This window comes from Cervus canadensis, chromosome 3 (genome assembly GCF_019320065.1).
Source record: "Cervus canadensis isolate Bull #8, Minnesota chromosome 3, ASM1932006v1, whole genome shotgun sequence".
Classification (NCBI taxonomy): Eukaryota; Metazoa; Chordata; class Mammalia; order Artiodactyla; family Cervidae; genus Cervus; species Cervus canadensis.
The window spans coordinates 111,372,901-111,390,532 of NC_057388.1; positions in this window are offsets into that span (position 1 = coordinate 111,372,901).

Sequence of the window (17,632 nt, forward strand, 5' to 3'; positions counted from 1 at the left end):
GGGGGAATGTGAGGCGAGCAGAAGTAACGCAACTTAGATTAGGAGTAGGCCTTCCTACTATCAGGTAGCTTTCGCTTAACAATGACCACTGTTTGCCAATTAGGACCAATTAGCTTTCACCGATGTTTGCCAATTAGGAAATTAGGAACGGGGCGGAAACCCCCAAGGAAAGTCCCGCGCGCGCGAAAGTGTTGACCAATGAAATTGCTTTGCAAACGTGTAACCAATCTGCTTCTCACCCTATAAATTTGTGTAAGAGCTTGGGCTCGGGGCTCTCCGACTCGCACCACTGCGTTGGTTGCGGGCGGAGAGTCCTGGCTCGAGTCAGTAATAAACTTCCCTTCCTGCGAGTTGCATTGTCTTGGAGGCCTTCTCTCTTCCCGCTCGGGGATTCAGACATCGGGCATAACAATCTCCTTTAAGATGGACTGGTTTGATTTCTTTGCTTTCCAAGGGACTCTTAGGAGTCTTCTCCAGCACCACAGTACAAAAGCATCAATTCTTCAGCACTCTGCCTTCTCTATTGTCCAGTTCTCACATCTGTATATGACTACTGGGAAGACCATAGCCTTGATTATACAGACCTTTGTCGGCAAAGTGATGTCTTTGCTTTTTAACACTGTCTAGGTTTGTCATAGCTTTTCTTCCAAGGAGCAATTGTCTTCTAATTTCATGACTGCAGTCACCATCTGCAGTGATTTTAAGAGCCAAGATAAGGAAATCTGTCACCATGCCCACCTTCCCCCTTCTATTTGCCATGAAGTCATGGGACTGGATACCATGATCTTAGTGTTTTTTTAATATTGAATTTTAAGCTTTTTTTTTTTTTCACTCTCCTCCTTTACCCTAATTAAGAGGTTCTTTAGTTCCTCTTCACTTTCTGCCATTAGAGTGGTATCATCCGCATTATCTAAGGTTGTTGATATTTCTCCCAACAATCTTGATTTCAGCTTGTAATTCATCCAGCCCAACATTTCGCATGATGTGCCCTGCATTGTGGTGAAGGGGTGTGAGTAAACTCAGTGAAGCTATGAACCATGCCATGTAGGGCCACCCAAGACAGACGGGTCATAGTGGAGAGTTCTGACAAAATGTGATCCAGTGGAATGGCAAACCACTCCAGTATAGTAGCCATGAGGACCCCATGTACTGTATATAAAAAATAAAAACTATCTATCTAGTATATCTTAAAAAATCAGTTTTAAAAGTTAATATAATTAAAAAGTAAGCTTAGGAATGTCTTAGGGTTAGTTAGTTAGTTCAGTCACTCAGTCGTGTCCAACTCTTTGCGACCCCGTGAATCGCGGCACGCCAGGCCTCCCTGTCCATCACCAACTCCCGGAGTCCACCCAAACCCATGTCCATTGAGTCAGTGATGCCATCCAGCCATCTCATCCTCTGTCGTCCCCTTCTCCTCCTGCCCCCAATCCTTCCCAGCATCAGGGTCTTTTCCAATGAGTCAACTCTTCGTTCACATGAGGTGGCCAAAGTACTGGAGTTTCAGCTTCAACATCAGTCCACCCAATAAACACCCAGGACTGATCTCTATTAGGATGGACTGGTTGAATCTCCTTGCAGTCCAAGGGACTCTCAAGAGTCTTCTCCAACACCACAATTCAAAAGCATCAATTCTTCGGTGCTCAGCTTTCTTCACCATCCAACTCTCACATCCATACATGACTACTGGAAAAACCATAGCTTTGACTGGACGGACCTTTTTTGGCAAAGTAATGTCTCTGCTTTTTAATATGCTGTCTAGGTTGGTCATAACTTTCCTCCCAAGGAGTAAGCATCTTTTAATTTCATGGTTGTACTCACCATCTGCAGTGATTTTGGAGCCCCCCAAAATAAAGTCTGACACTGTTTCCACTGTTTCCCCATCTATTTGCCATGAAGTGATGGGACCAGATGCCATGATCTTAGTTTTCTGAATGTTGAGCTTTAAGCCAACTTTTTCACTCTCCTCCTTCACTTTCATCAAGAGGCTTTTTAGTTCCTCTTCACTTTCTGCCATAAGGGTGGTGTCGTCTGCATATCTGAGGTTATTGATATTTCTCCCGGCAATCTTAGGGTACAAGGTCAATATTCAAAAATCAATTGTGTATTTACATACTAACAATAAACAATTGGAAATTAAAATAGAAATGATAACATCAAATGTAATAGCATAGTAAAACATAAACTACACAAGGACAGATTTAATGAAGTATCACAACATCCATACACTAAAACAGCAGACATTACTGAAAGAATTTAAAGAAGACTTAAATAAATAGATACCATGTCAATTCATTGAAAGTCTTATTGTGAAAAATGTCAGTTATTTTCAAAGTGGTTTTGAGATTCAGTAAGATTCCAATAAAAATTCCAAGAGAGTGAGTATTTTGTATAATTTTATAAACTGATTATAAAATTTCACATTAGTTTAAAAGGTGTAGACAGCCAAAACAATTTTGACAAATTTAAAATTTGGAGAACTTAAAATACATGACTTACAAAATGGCTATTCTACCCAAAGCAATCTATAGATTCAATGCAATCCCTATCAAGCTACCAACGGTATTTTTCACAGAACTAGAACAAATAATTTCACAATTTGTATGGAAATACAAAAAACCTCGAATAGCCAAAGTAATCTTGAGAAAGAAGAATGGAACTGGAGGAATCAACCTGCCTGACTTCAGACTCTACTACAAAGCCACAGTCGTCAAGACAGTATGGTACTGGCACAAAGACAGAAATATAGATCAATGGAACAGAATAGAAAGCCCAGAGATAAATCCACGAACCTATGGACACCTTATCTTTGACAAAGGAGGCAAGGATATACAATGGAAAAAAGACAACCTCTTTAACAAGTGGTGCTGGGAAAACTGGTCAACCACTTGTAAAAGAATGAAACTAGAACACTTTCTAACACCATACACAAAAATAAACTCAAAATGGATTAAAGATCTAAATGTAAGACCAGAAACTATAAAACTCCTAGAGGAAAACATAGGCAAAACACCCTCCGACATAAATCACAGCAGGATCCTCTATGACCCACCTCCCAGAATATTGGAAATAAAAGCAAAACTAAACAAATGGGACCTAATGAAACTTAAAAGCTTTTGCACAACAAAGGAAACTATAAGCAAGGTGAAAAGACAGCCTTCAGAATGGGAGAAAATAATAGCAAATGAAGCAACAGACAAAGGATTGATCTCAAAAATATACAAGCAACTCCTGCAGCTCAATTCCAGAAAAATAAATGACCCAATCAAAAAATGGGCCAAAGAACTAAACAGACATTTCTCCAAAGAAGACATACAGATAGCTAACAAACACATGAAAAGATGCTCAACATCACTCATTATCAGAGAAATGCTAATCAAAACCACAATGAGGTACCATTTCATGCCAGTCAGAATGTCTGCTATCCAAAAGTCTACAAGCAATAAATGCTGGATAGGGTGTGGAAAAAAGGGAACCCTCTTACACTGTTGGTGGGAATGCAAACTAGTACAGCCACTATGGAAAACAGTGTGGAGATTCCTTAAAAAACTGGAAATAGAACTGCCATATGACCCAGCAATCCCACTTCTGGGCATACACACTGAGGAAACCAGATCTGAAAGAGACACGTGCACCCCAATGTTCATCGCAGCACTGTTTATAATAGCCAGGACATGGAAGCAACCTAGATGCCCATCAGCAGACGAATGGATAAGGAAGCTGTGGTACATATACACCATGGAATATTACTCAGCTGTTAAAAAGAATTCATTTGAATCAGTTCTAATGAGATAGATGAAACTGGAGCCCATTATACAGAGTGAAGTAAGCCAGAAAGATAAAGAACATTACAGCATACTAACACATACATATGGAATTTAGAAAGGTGTTAACGATAACCCTATATGCAAAACAGAAAAAGAGACACAGAAATACAGAACAGACTTTTGAACTCTGTGGGAGAAGGTGAGGGTGGGATATTTCAAAAGAACAGCATGTATACTATCTATGGTGAAACAGATCACCAGCCCAGGTGGGATGCATGAGATAAGTGCTCGGGCCTGGTGCACTGGGAAGACCCAGAGGAATCGGGTGGAGAGGGAGGTGGGAGGGGGGATCGGGATGGGGAATACGTGTAAATCTATGGCTGATTCATATCAATGTATGACAAAACCCACTGAAATGTGAAGTAATTAGCCTCCAACTAATAAAAAAAAATACATGACTTAAAAGTGCATAATAAAATTATACTAATCAAGACAATGAGATTTTACTATAAGGATAGTTATACAGACCAAAATGGAGTCCAGAAGTAAATCCACATAATTTATTTTTGACAAAGGAGCTAAGGTAATTTTACAGAGAAAAGATTATCTTTTTGACATATATTATAAAAAATATTGAAAGTCTATATGGATAAAAACAATATTTACCCTTATTTCACACCATATAGTAAAAAAAATTTAACTGGAAATGCATCATAGATGGAAACATTAACATAAAGCTATAAAACTTTTGCACAAAAAAGTAGGAGTAAATCTTTGTGACCTTGGTGGGAAAGATAAACAAGATATGATACCAAAAGAACAAATCATAACAGAAATAATTGATAGTTGGGCTTTCTTCAAAATTAAAATACTTTACCCTTTCAAAGATACTCTTTACAAACACTGAAAAGGCAAGGTTCAGACTGGGAGAAAAATATATCTGATAAAGCACTTGTATCCAGACTATGCAAAGAACTCTCAAAAGTCTTTAATAAGACATGCAATCTGATTTAAAATATTTGTGGAAGATTTGAACAGGCACTTTAACATAAAAAGATATTTGCATTAGAAAAATGAAGATGAAAATGAAAAACAGAAACAGAAACAATTACCTAAATAATAGAATACCTAAAATGGAAAGACTGGTAGAACTGAGTATTGAAGTGGATATGAATAAACGGAAATTTGCATATTTTGCTGTTGGGAATGCACAATGGTGCACTTTAAAAAATAGTTTAAGAATTTCTTACAAAATTGAAAGTACACTTACCATTTAACTCAGCAATTCTACTCCAGGTTTTTACAAAGTCCTGTGTAAAAATTTCACAATAGCTTTTTTCACAATTGCCAAACCTGGAAACAGTTAAATGTCTTTCAGTTGGTAAATGGATAAGCAAAATATGGTATATCTGTATAATGTTATATGATTAAGCAATAAAAGGGAGTGAACTCAAAATAGATTAAGGATCTAAATGTAAGACCAGAAACTATAAAACTCCTAGAGGAAAACATAGGCAGAACAGTCTCTGAATAAATCACAGCAAGATCCTCTATGACCCACCTCCCAGAATAATGGAAATAAAAACAAAAATAAGCAAATGGGACATAATTAAACTTAAAAGCTTTTGCACAATGAAGGAAGCTATAAGTAAGGTGAAAAGGCAGCCTTCAGAATGGGAGAAAATAATAGCAAACAAAGCAACTGACGAAGAATTAATCTCCAAAATATAAAAGCAGCTCATGCAGCTCAATACCAGAAAAATAAAGGACCCATTCAAAAAGTGGGCCAAAGAACTAAACAGACATTTCTCCAAAGAAGACATACAGATGGCTCACAAACACATGAAAAATGCTCAACATAAGCCATTATCAGAGAAATGCAAATCAAAACCACAATGAGGTACCATCTCACACTGGTCAGAATGCCTGCCATCAAAAAGTCTACAAACAGTAAATGCTGGAGAGGGTGTGGAGAAAAGGGAACCCTCCCACACTTGATATCCGTTTGGAAAGAAACTTTTTTTTTTTTTAACATAGCAAAGTTAACTCCAAACAGATGAGAGATATAAATGCAAAGAATCAAACCATATAAATATCAGATGAAAACATGGGTACATTTTCTTATAGTCTGGAACTGAGGAAAGCCTTTGTAACTCTGTCTCTGAATCCAGAAACAAAGACATGTGACTGTATACAAAAACAGATAACTTTCACATGGCTAACAAAACAAAGCACCATAAACAACATTAAAAGATAAATGACAAACTGGAAGAATATATTTACAACTCACACCACAGATAAAGGGCTCATCTTTGCAAAATATAAAGAACTCTTTATATAGACCCACTAATCACACTTGTAGGATAGGTCCTAAAGATGTTGTTGGTGTGTGGTCACTAAGTTGTGTCTGACTCTTTGTGACCCCATGGACTGTGACTTGGAGGTTCCTTTGTCCATAGGCTTCCCAAACAAGAATACTTGAGTGGGTTGCCATTCTGTCTCCAAAAATAAAAAGAAGGATAAGCAAAAAAGAAAAGAAAAACATAAACATATACAGTTACCTAAATAATAGAATACCTAAAGTGGAAAAGACTGGCAAAACTGAGTATTGAAGATGATATGAACAAATGGGAACTTGCATGTTTTGCTGTTGGGAATGCAAAATGGTACAGTCACTTTGAAAAACAGTTCAGGAATTTCTTACAAAATTGAAAGTACACTTACCATTTAACCCAGCAATTTTACTCCAGGTTTTTAAAAACGTCTTGTGTAAAAATTTCATAGTAGCTTTTCTGATAATTGCCAAACTTGGAAACAGCTAAAAGTCTTTCACTTGCTAAATGAATAAACAGAATATGGTATATCTGTATAATGTTATATGATTAAGCAATAAAAGGGAGTGAACTCATAAACACAGCAGTCTCAAAAGTACATGTTACATGAAGAAGAAAAAACAAAGACTACTTAATGTATGATCCCAGTAACATGAAATTTTGGCAAAGGCAAAATTAGATCAGGAAGCAGGCCTGTGGCTGCCTGAAGAAGTTATGATGGTGAAAAGCAAGGACAGGTTTGAGAGGTGGTGGACATGGGCTCTATCTTGATCGTGCCAGTGTTGACACAACTGCATACAGTTTGCAAAACTCATTGAATTTCATACTTCAAATAAGTGAATTTTATTGTGTTCACACTAAAGAGCAATGCAACACGTTATAAAAGAACATACACTCCTGTAGGAAACAAGAGTATATATTTGCTTCTCTTAAATGAAAATAATCTGAATAAATTTCTAACAATTTGATGCATAATCTTCTGGATTGCCAACAAAGGTCCATCTAGTCAAAGCCATGTTCTTTCCAGTAGTCATGTACGGATGTGAGAGTTGGACCATGAAGAAGGCTGAGCACTGTAGAATTGATGCTTTTGAACTGTGGTGTTGGAGAAGACTTTTTAAAGTTCAGTTTGTAAACAAGTATTTAACAAATCACCCATGTTTGGATAATTGAGTAATTTTTCATTTTTCAGTGTTAAAGACTATGCTATAGTTTCAAATACTCTGATATTAGTGTAGTAATTTTGGTCAGATTTAGCTTACAGTTTCGTGAGCTTGATAATGGCTATGAAAAGTTTGGCAGAGGAATGGTGAAAGTCCTGTTTGGGTCATGGGGCTGACTCATGGATTTCAAAGTGAGATTACAGACAACTATGGTTGTCAATGGAAGGCACATTTTTGGTTAATGAAGATTTTTATATTCTTCTATAGACCACTGTGTAGAAGTGACCACTTCAACCCTGGCTTGTGAAGGCAACTCTAACAGAGAGAGACCTTACTACCAGCTGACATTTGAATATAAGCCAGTCTTGCTGGGAGATGAAGGTCCATAGAGTTACAAGTCCTTGTCTTCAGCTCCACCCTTTGCAACTAGAAGATCACATTGTGATAAAGGAACCAGGTTTTCTGCAGTGATGTTCAGGAGATTCTGAGTTTTATTCCTCTGTCTCTGGTCGCTAGATGGTAACAACACCCGACATCCCTATGCCTGAGTTCACTAAGGACTTTTGTGTCCATAAATTCCTCCACTACTTGTTACAACCAACCCACTTTGTTCCAACAAATGAGGAACCCAAAGCAGAAGCGAATGAGACTCATGCTCAGGTAACTAGCTCATGGATGAAGGAGCCAGGGTGAGCACTGCAGATTTCTTATGTCAGATTGATAGTCCTGATTGTAAGCATTCCCGGTGAGCATGATTGCCTGTGGGTAGAATTTACCACCTTTCACTCTGAGGCAATGGTTACATGAATCTGCACTTTGGATAAATGGACTTTGGGCGGTATACATACGTGCCTGTTCCCATTGTCCTGGCTTTGACATTTGTTACAACACACAGGACCTCTCTGTACCCTCTGTGCAACTTCTTATGAATCTAAAGTTATTTAAAAATTTTTTCAAAATAAGTAGCAAGTCGAATTACTATGAAATGAAGAATAAATGAGAAACAATTCTTTAAAAATGTCCAGCCATTCTATACCCAATGCAGGTTTCCCAGGTGGCTCAGTGGTAGAGAATCTGCCTTCCAATGCAGGAGTCCCAGGAGACGTAGGTTTGATCCCTCAGTTGGGAAGATGTCCTGGAGGAGGAAATGGTAACCCACTCTAGTGTTCTTGTCTGGATAATCTCTTGGACAGAGGAGCCTGGCCGGCTACAGTCCGTGGGGTCACAGAGAGTCAGACATGACTGATACAACTGAGCATGAACACACAGACACACACCCAATTCAGGGGCCCAGAAACTCGGATCACTGCTCTTAGTTTTGTTGAAACTGTTAAAACTGAAAGCAGTTTTATTTAAGTGAAAACCTTTATGGATCACCGTTTTGTTTCAAGATGGTCAATTTACTCACACGATGCTTTTAGGTACATTTATCTGCCTTTTATTCCAATTTAAGTTCAAGGAGTTTGTTTAAGATTTGGAATGAGGGGAGTATATCATCGCATCTACCCTCGTGATAACCCCAAGATGTACTCCAATCTTACCACCAGATTACAGGTGGATAAACTACTCATTTAAGGAAAAATTTCCACACTATTCCAGGTTTTACACAAATCTGGGGTGGTATCCTAGCTATTTCAATCTAATTTTATTCAAAGCCCATATTGTCTTTCAGGGAACCAACTCAGGCAATTTCAGTACTGGTGGCTCAGAGGAACAAAACATTTATTTTGGACTTGCATTGTCCTGAAGCCTTGACATGCCAGATCACATGCACACGTTCGAAACAGCAGTGCAGTCATCAGTGGGGAGCCGCTCCTCCTTCCCAGGGAAGGGGCAGCTCAAGGCTTGCCCTCAAGTAGAAGAGTGGATGAGTAAAGGTGAGCTTAGATCATTTTGTTCAACAAATCTGAGGAATCATGGCCTTTCTGGCTGCCAGGCAGGGACAGATGGGAAATTTGCACATAATCCTACAATTCAGTCAACTTCTCAGAGGACAGAAGAGGAGACTTTTGGGCAGCCAACCCAAGATTCTGAAGCATTAGTGCTGGACCCCAAATCCTGGCTGTTCTTTGTTCTTGTCACAGGAGACAGAGCAGTTGGCCCACACAAGCGAGGTTCCTTCCCACAGACCTTTAGCCTGCTTTGCCTGGGAGAACTTCAGACAAGATCCCATATTCCTCAAGAGATTCACTGTCTGCTTTGTCCTGTGGTTGCCCTGTAAAATAAATCACAACACATGATTGTTCCACAGGATTCTCACATCTTGCATATTTATGAATCATCTAGACAGCAAATCTGAAGGGAACCTGGAGTGGGTAGCCAGATACAGGCTCTACATTTACTTATTGAAAATAAAAAGGAAAAAGCCAGCTTATGTTTACAACAGAGAAGAACCATGAAAAAACTTTTTTACTTTTTGAGTTTGCACATGTCTTTATTGTAGTCTTTTCCTTTGACAAGAGGAATTAGCACTCAAATGTTAGCTGTGCCTCACTTCTGATAAAAGAAAAAAAGCAAAAGCCATAAACTAGGCAAGTCAAATTATGTTTTAATCTATCAAAACCAGAACTTTACTGAAACAAGTGATTGCCTTCGGCAATAAGATGTAAAATCAAAAATGATTGATTTTTATCCTTAACTTACTGCTATAGACATTGACTTTCAACTGCAAGTTATGATTCTCATCATATAAACAATGAGAAATAAGTATTCCAGAAAAGCTGTGAAAAATAAAGCTAGAAGTAGACTCTTTCTTTTGTTCACTCAACTGCAAGTACACATTCAAACACAATAAAACAATACAACATTCTCTCTATGAATTTGAAGTTCATGATTTAGAGATATCCATTGTAACTCAGACCAGAAATGAAACAGAATCTACTCTGGAAAAACAAGGTTCTCCTGAGATAATCATTAACTCTGCAGAGAGTGCAAAGTCAGATAAAAGACTCCCTTTCTGGAAAGGCTACAGTGAGTTAAGTGAAACTCTGGCAGTGAGATTTGAGAAAGAATGCTCTGTTTTCATTCTGGGGAGAGAACTAGAGCACCATTGCCTGTAAGCTATAGAATGTTTTAGTTTTCAAACACATCAGCTCCATTTCTGCTTAAATAGCCTGAACAAAACTTCCAGTGTACCTCAAGGTATCTTTTGGGCTCCAAGTATTTATGACTGGCACAAGTAAGACTGGGTGATGACTGACCTTAAAAATATTTAAAGACATAATAATGGTAGGGCTGCAAGAAACTTTTCCAAGTAAATCAACTTGAACTTCATTGACCACATTTAATTTATTTTCTCTCTGTGTATTCATGGCTAGGAAATTGAATACTCATGGAATATTTGTTTCTATTTCATTTTTCCATGCGATCCTATTGTTTGCCACATTGTTTTCCCATATAGCCATAATTTGTGTAGGTGCTACACCGTGAATATTTGGTCATGGGTTAGGAATAATGCATAAACTGTGTTTAGACTTGGATGATGAAAGAATCAATGTATAACATTTGAACTATGTATATGTGTTTTGTCTATACAAATCTAAGTGTTATTACCAGTATATTTTGGTAAATTATACTTCTTTTTTAAAAATTAAATAGTAAAAACAAAAGTGAATTGGGGTGTTCTAAAGTTCAAATAGTATATCCTTCTTATTATGAAACATGATAAGCCCTATCCAGCTAAACTTTTCTCTAACGCTCCTGGTGGCCTCAGGACATTTTCTTGGCTTCAGCTCCATCTCTTTGTATTATTCCTGGATGTCCATATGATTTGCCAACCAGTTTTTCTTCTCCAGGTCTATGGCTGGCTTGTCTTCTTAATGCTTACCACATTTCTGAATTTCCACTCTCAAAATAGAGACACACAATGCTCTCAATCTGCTAATTTCTTGTGACTCATCTGGAACCTCTTTCTCCTAGGAAATTGAGCATCCGTTTTATTGCTCTGTCTCTTTAAGGCGCTAGACCATTTTCTCCTAAATATTCTAAGCTACCCAACATAACACAACAGTTTATAAATAGGATTAGTGGCCTCTTTGTAATGAATGTGATATTATTATTTGCAGACTTTATGCCCCAAGTTTTTGTCCCACTCTAGTACCAACGGTGGACACCCCACCTTACTCCTGTAGGTTTGTGTCCAGTCATTGAACTGAAGTCATTGAACTGACTCTTGTCAATGTTATCCTTTTGATAAATGATGCTAAATAATGACCCCCCTTTTGCTAAATCCACTAGTCACCTCCTTGTCTCCAGCTGTTACTCAGCCTCTCAGCAAGGTTCAACACCATTGGCTACTCTGTCCTTTTATATTTTCTCTCCACTTAAAGCACTTTCTTCTCAACAACACGATCTTTGGGGACTTCCTCTGGCCTCACTGGCTGTGCCATCGCAGTATCCTTGCCTAGATTCTTCTCCTCCATAGCGGTTAGAGAGCACCAGAGCGTGTCATGTGCGCCCACCTCTGTCTTCCCTGCCTGCAGGGTTTCTCCAGGAATTCTCATCCAAGGGTGTGATATCAAGTGACACGGAAGTGTTTATTAAATCTGTGCCTCCACCTCGTCTGACAGCCTAGGCTTGACCACCAGATGTGTATCAGATTCCCAGTGTGGCCCGTCCTAGGGAGAATGCTCACTCCCTCCATAGCCTGCTCTTCTCCCTGGCCCCCTGGCGATTCTTGGTGCCAGCATCCTCTAAGCTCCTTGACCTAGAAATATGGAAATTATCCTTGGTTCTTATTCCCATCCTACCTGGCATCCAGTCTTGCAGCAAATTCCATCATCTCCACTGGCAGACACACCCCTGGTCCTTCCACCCACCTCCCCTCCCCTCCTGGCCTGGGCCATGACCCCCTAGCTCACCTTGATCATTCAAAGTCTTCAGGCTGTCTTCCTGTACCTATGTTTGCTACTTAATCCTGTTTTCTACAGTACAAAGTGACCTTTGGAAAACACAAGATAGCAGTCACAACAACTTGATTCTCTGTTCCCTAACCCAAACAACACCCTAAGTGAGCTGTTTACCTGTGTCTGCACTGGGAACACAAGTGACTCCCATTGCCTGACACAGACCTCTGGGCTTTGCTTGTTCTTTTCTGCCATTTTGGCCACTTGGCTCTAAACTTTGGTAGCACCACCTGGTCCCTGCCATTCTGAAGCCCTGTAATCCTAAATGATACAAGAAAACCCAATTCAGCTTCATCTCATACTGTCAACCCCAGACTTCAGTATTCACACCACATTACCATATGGTGCCAGCATCTCTTTATCAATAGACTTGTCAGCCTTATGGAAGGGGACACTCTCCATGGTGTCTCAAAGGAGTATATTGGTATCACGTGATAAATCTGCTTTAATATTCCTGCCTCTCCAAAACCATGGTCTTTCCTCAACACTTGAGCAAGGTTGATCTGCCATCTCTGCTCTTTCCTGGAGGACGTCAGTGCTCTGGGTGCCACCCTCACAACACTCAAGAACCAGCCACAGGGGTTCTTGGCTGGGTTGCTAATTCCTAGGCCAATCACTTTCTGTTTTTCAAGTTTTCCAAGCAGTTAACATAAGCCAACCCTGTCCATGATCATTTCCCTTATGTTGTTCCTAAATTGTCTAACTCCCAGAGCCCAATAAGGCCTGTGTTTCAACTGCTTCCATTCCAGTTTCCAAGGAAGAGTCCTAGTAGGGATGCGAGTGCATGGCCTCTGCTAGCAGCTCAACTGGTAAAGAATCCGCCTGCAGAGCGGGAGACCCCAGTTTGTTTCCTGGGTTAGGAAGATCCCCTGAAGAAGGGAACAGCTATCCATTCCAGTATTCTTGGGCTTCCCTGGTGGTTCAGCTGGTAAAGAATCCTCCTACAATGCAGGAGACCTGGGTTCAACCCCTGGAGAAGGGGAAGACCACTCACTCCAGTATTCTGGCCTGGAGAATCCCACGGATTGTATAGTCTGTGGGGTCGCAAAGAGTCAGACACGACTGAGCCACTTTCACTTCACTCTGCTCGCAATGGGATCCTCATTGCTGTTAGACCTGGCTCCAAAATCTCCCATTTTAAGGGCCCATTTTAGTCTGCGCTTTCTCAGAACCAAAGGCAAGATTTTACATGCACACTACTTCAGAAGTGACTTTGGAAGCAGAAATGAAAGACCAAGGAAAGTGAAGCGGGAAAGCAGGGATAGTTTACACAAGAGGGCAGTATCTGCTGGTCACTAGGACCTTCCGCGGTGCATATAAAATGCCTCCCCAAACCAGCTGCTGAAGAGGTGAAGGCTAGGGGCGTCAGCTCCTTCCCTGCTCGCACTGGCCGGGAGATGGCCTCCCTGCACCTACGGCTTGTGTGTGCGAGAACGCAGGGCGGGCATCAAGAAGCCTCAAGGTGGAAAGTGTAGCTCAAGCCTGAGCCGAGGCACGGGCCTCATGTGGAGATGACCTGACGCTCTAAGGCGGGGCTGGGTGTGAGGTCGGTCGGCAGAACAGCCGGGCCTGGGCAAAGGCAGTCCGCCAGCAGCGGGAGGGACGTCGGATCCTTTCTGCTATGACCCTTCAGACAGTCGCTAAAGTTCCCTGGCCGTTCCTCAGCTTATTCATTTGTAAAATGTGAAATGTGGGCTAAATTTGTGGCTCCAAAACCTGTCTTTAGAACAGAGCTACATCGGGAATTCTTAAAGTCACATGAATTTGGGCCCCAGAAATCCTGCTTCAGGGAGTCCTGGCTATAGTACAAGAAATCCTGTTTCATAAGCCTCCAGAGTGATTCCAGTGTAGTTAGTCTCTATAACCACTTCTAGGGTCCCTTTTCATCCTGTGACTTGGTGGATTATTTAGCCATTGGATAAATGATGTTGGAATTTCAAGATAAATATAGCATGGTATTATTTAATTTACAGGTCTTTCATTTGGATGAGATTTACACAAAAGAGGCAATAAGTTAGTAACATAAGACAATATCCAACCAGATGTTGCAGATCACACACAACTTTCACCAGTGGAGGTAGTTTTTTTTAGCAATTATCAAACTGTTCTCTTCATTCTTTTTAAACCAAAGTAATAAATACTTGCTAAACACATTCTATCTAGTAGATTGTCCTGTTTGTTGATATTGATTTGGTACTATTATAAAAAGACAAATAAGACAATGTCCTTGTCTGAAAGAAGTGTGTTACAACACGACAGATAAAGAATTAAGGCAGAATGAGATGTCATGGTCAGGGGGTGGGGTGAGATACAAAGCCTGTAGATTTTTCCAAGAAGGAAACAATCACTTTTTACCAAATAAAGAATGCAAGACTTTTTGGCTATAGTCTATTAATTTCTCCAGCTATGTTCAGCAACCAAGGACAGCACACTACTGCTGCTGCTGCTAAGTCCCATCAGTCATGTCCAATTCTGTGCAACCCCGTGGACAGCAGCCCACCAGGCTCCTCTGTCCCTGGGATTCTCCAGGCAAGAATACTGGAGTGGGTTAAGGCCAGCATAGAAGAAAGCAGAATTTGAGGAAGATGGACATGGAAGTAAAGATAGTTTAGGGTCCTCAGGGTCCCCAAGAACATCATTGCACTGAGTTGGAGGCCAGTGAAGCTAGAGTCAGAGGACATGGAATGCCCTGGAGAGACGAAGAAACAAAACATCATGATGCGGGGAAGTGAGCACAAGTGTAAGGTACAGTGAGAGACAGACTTCAACAAAGTTCTGGGTGTGAATGAGGAATTTACAGTTCGCAAGCTCGAATGGTTGGCAGCTTCAAATAATGGGTTTGGTCCGAAGGTTGCCCTAGACCATGGTCGAGGCTGCCTGAGGGGCAGGAACCATCCTACTGATGTGGACCTGACAGGTGTGACTTCAGGAGGGTGCACGCTAGGCCAACCAGACACGGGCTTCAGGAGTAAGAGGCTTCTCGTCCTCATTCTATCTTATGATACCATTAAAATGCGGCTATGAATTGAAAGTCAAGGACAATCTCTGACACCAGGACTTGGAGGTTTCTAATTTTCAGTGGCAGAAGCATTGAGTGCAGTTCATTTGTTTGCTCCACTTAACTGAAATTCTCAGCAACCCGGCCTCTTGACCCCACACTCCCAGTGGCCCTTAGGACGCTGCCACGCCAGCAACTCGCAGCTCAGGGACCTCCAGATGAGTGGGCTTGCTCACTCATTCGGCCCCAGTGCTCTGGGCCAAGTGTGACCGCTGGTCTTTCGCACCCCCACGCACACCTCCTCTCCTTCTGAGATCTGGGTTTTAGGACCGGTCAGTGTAGACTCTGCTGCAGGCATGCACACTTGGCTTCTGTTTCCAAGCACCCAGATCAACTTGGTGACCCTGAGGGATCCAAAAAGTGTCTGTTAATTAGTTGGCAGTCAGCAGCCCTGACCCTGATGAACAGCAGAGGGTGGCCAGGCTGTTCCGGGAAGCCTGGCCTCTGTTTGGAACACTGGAGATCACAAATGCTCTCCATGTGCAAGCCCTCCAGTTCACTCCATCAACTGGAGAATAACTGCCCTCAAACTGTCACTCCTCTTCCTGAATCATCAATTTTCTTGGAAAAAATAATTAGACCCATAAGAAGGAGAAAAGAAAAGAAAACAGTATGAAAGGCAAGATAAGCCAAAATGAGCAAAATGTTTCCAGTCAAAGGGAAGGGAAAGTAAGACTTGTCAGCAACTCCTCAGAAATAATATGATTATGTTTTATTGTCCTCTTCTTTTTTTCCTGACATTTCTGATGTAAATACTTTGTATACATTAGAGAAGTTGTAAAAAAAAAAAAATTCAGAGTTCTGTAGCTTCCTACTGGGGACAATGTAAGTCTAATCTTGCCAGCAGGCAACAGACAGATTACTACACACACTCCAAGCTTTCTGTGGCACTTAAAAATAGATGCTGAGAAAAGTTTCTGAATGCTTCTTCTCAGGAACATAAGAAATGTTGAGAAGGAGGTGGGAGAGGGGATCGGGATGGGGAATACATGTAAATTCATGGCTGATTCATGTCAATGTATGACAAAACCCACTACAATATTGTAAAGTAATTAGCCTCCAACTAATAAAAATAAATGAAAAAAAAAAAGAAAGAAATGCTGAAATCATTATGTGATCATTCAAAATATAGGCTGCCATGTAATCCAAATTAATAGAATTTGCTTTGTTTATTTCATTTTTAAGGCATAACCACCATAAATATATTCTACTCTAATGACTTCGTGTTGCTATACATAAAAGACATAAGTAGGAATTTTGGAAACAGTGTGTTTTCACTTTGTTAAAACAAAGGAAGAGTCCCAAATGTGAAAATGAACTAAATAAAAATTGAGATTGACCTCTGCGTGAAAAAAAGGATGAATATGTTTGTGAATTTAAAAATGAGCTGACAGATTATTAAACTTTCATATTTATCATTATCTTCTGGATAATAAACACAGAATTAAATTTAATTCCTATAACATACACATTTACTGTAAAGGGAAGGCATTAATAAGAGAAATAATATCACACAAAATATCTCAGATAAATAAGTTTGATGGTTGCAGATTATAGCTTGTGTTGAGGTTCTTTTGTTTTAGAAATCTGTCAAGCTTTCTCTACTCAAAAGACACTGCCGATGTGGAGAAAGCTCTAGATACTGTGCTCTGGGAAGTATTCCATTCAAGGAATGGAGCAAGAGGCAATGGAGAAGTGGATTCCAGGAGCGGGTCTCCTGTGTGCTCTGCACATTGAGGGCTTGGGGGAAACCTGCCTGCCACAGTTCCCATCAGCAATACACACCTTTTAGATATTTTTGACAGACACCAGACCCACGTGAGAAAACTGGAAAGGACGTCGCCACAGGGCCTGGCATTCATGAATTCACCAAATGATGAAAGGCAGAACTGTCTGCAGATAAAGGGATCAAGGTGTTGACAAGTGGCAGATGTGGAGAAAAGAGAGACAGAAGATTTGGGGTCAAACAGGAGGCAGGAGAAGAGCCCTGAGACAACAGAAGTTGCTGCTCTGAGTCCTGTGAGCTCTGCTGGACTCAGGGACTTGAGTCAAATGAAAGATCCATCTGGTGAGTTTTGTTTTGAAAAGCCAGATCTAAAGTTTCAATTCCAACTCGCACTGATGAATTAGGTTATACATATTTTTATATTGTCCACAGTTTCAAGTAATAAAAATTAAAAAAAATAGGGGCCATTGGCTGAGCACTCATTCTGCGCTTTACATCAGCTTTAAAATCTGTTCTCCCAGCAATCACATTATCACATTTTGTACGGAGAACTGAGGGCTAAGAGAGAAGGAATACCTTGCCCAGTGTCGTGCAGGAATATTAATACCAAAATTGAGTTTGAACCCAGTTCTTCCTGACTCTGAAGACCACATAATTAAATGTGACATTATGCCAAATTATTTC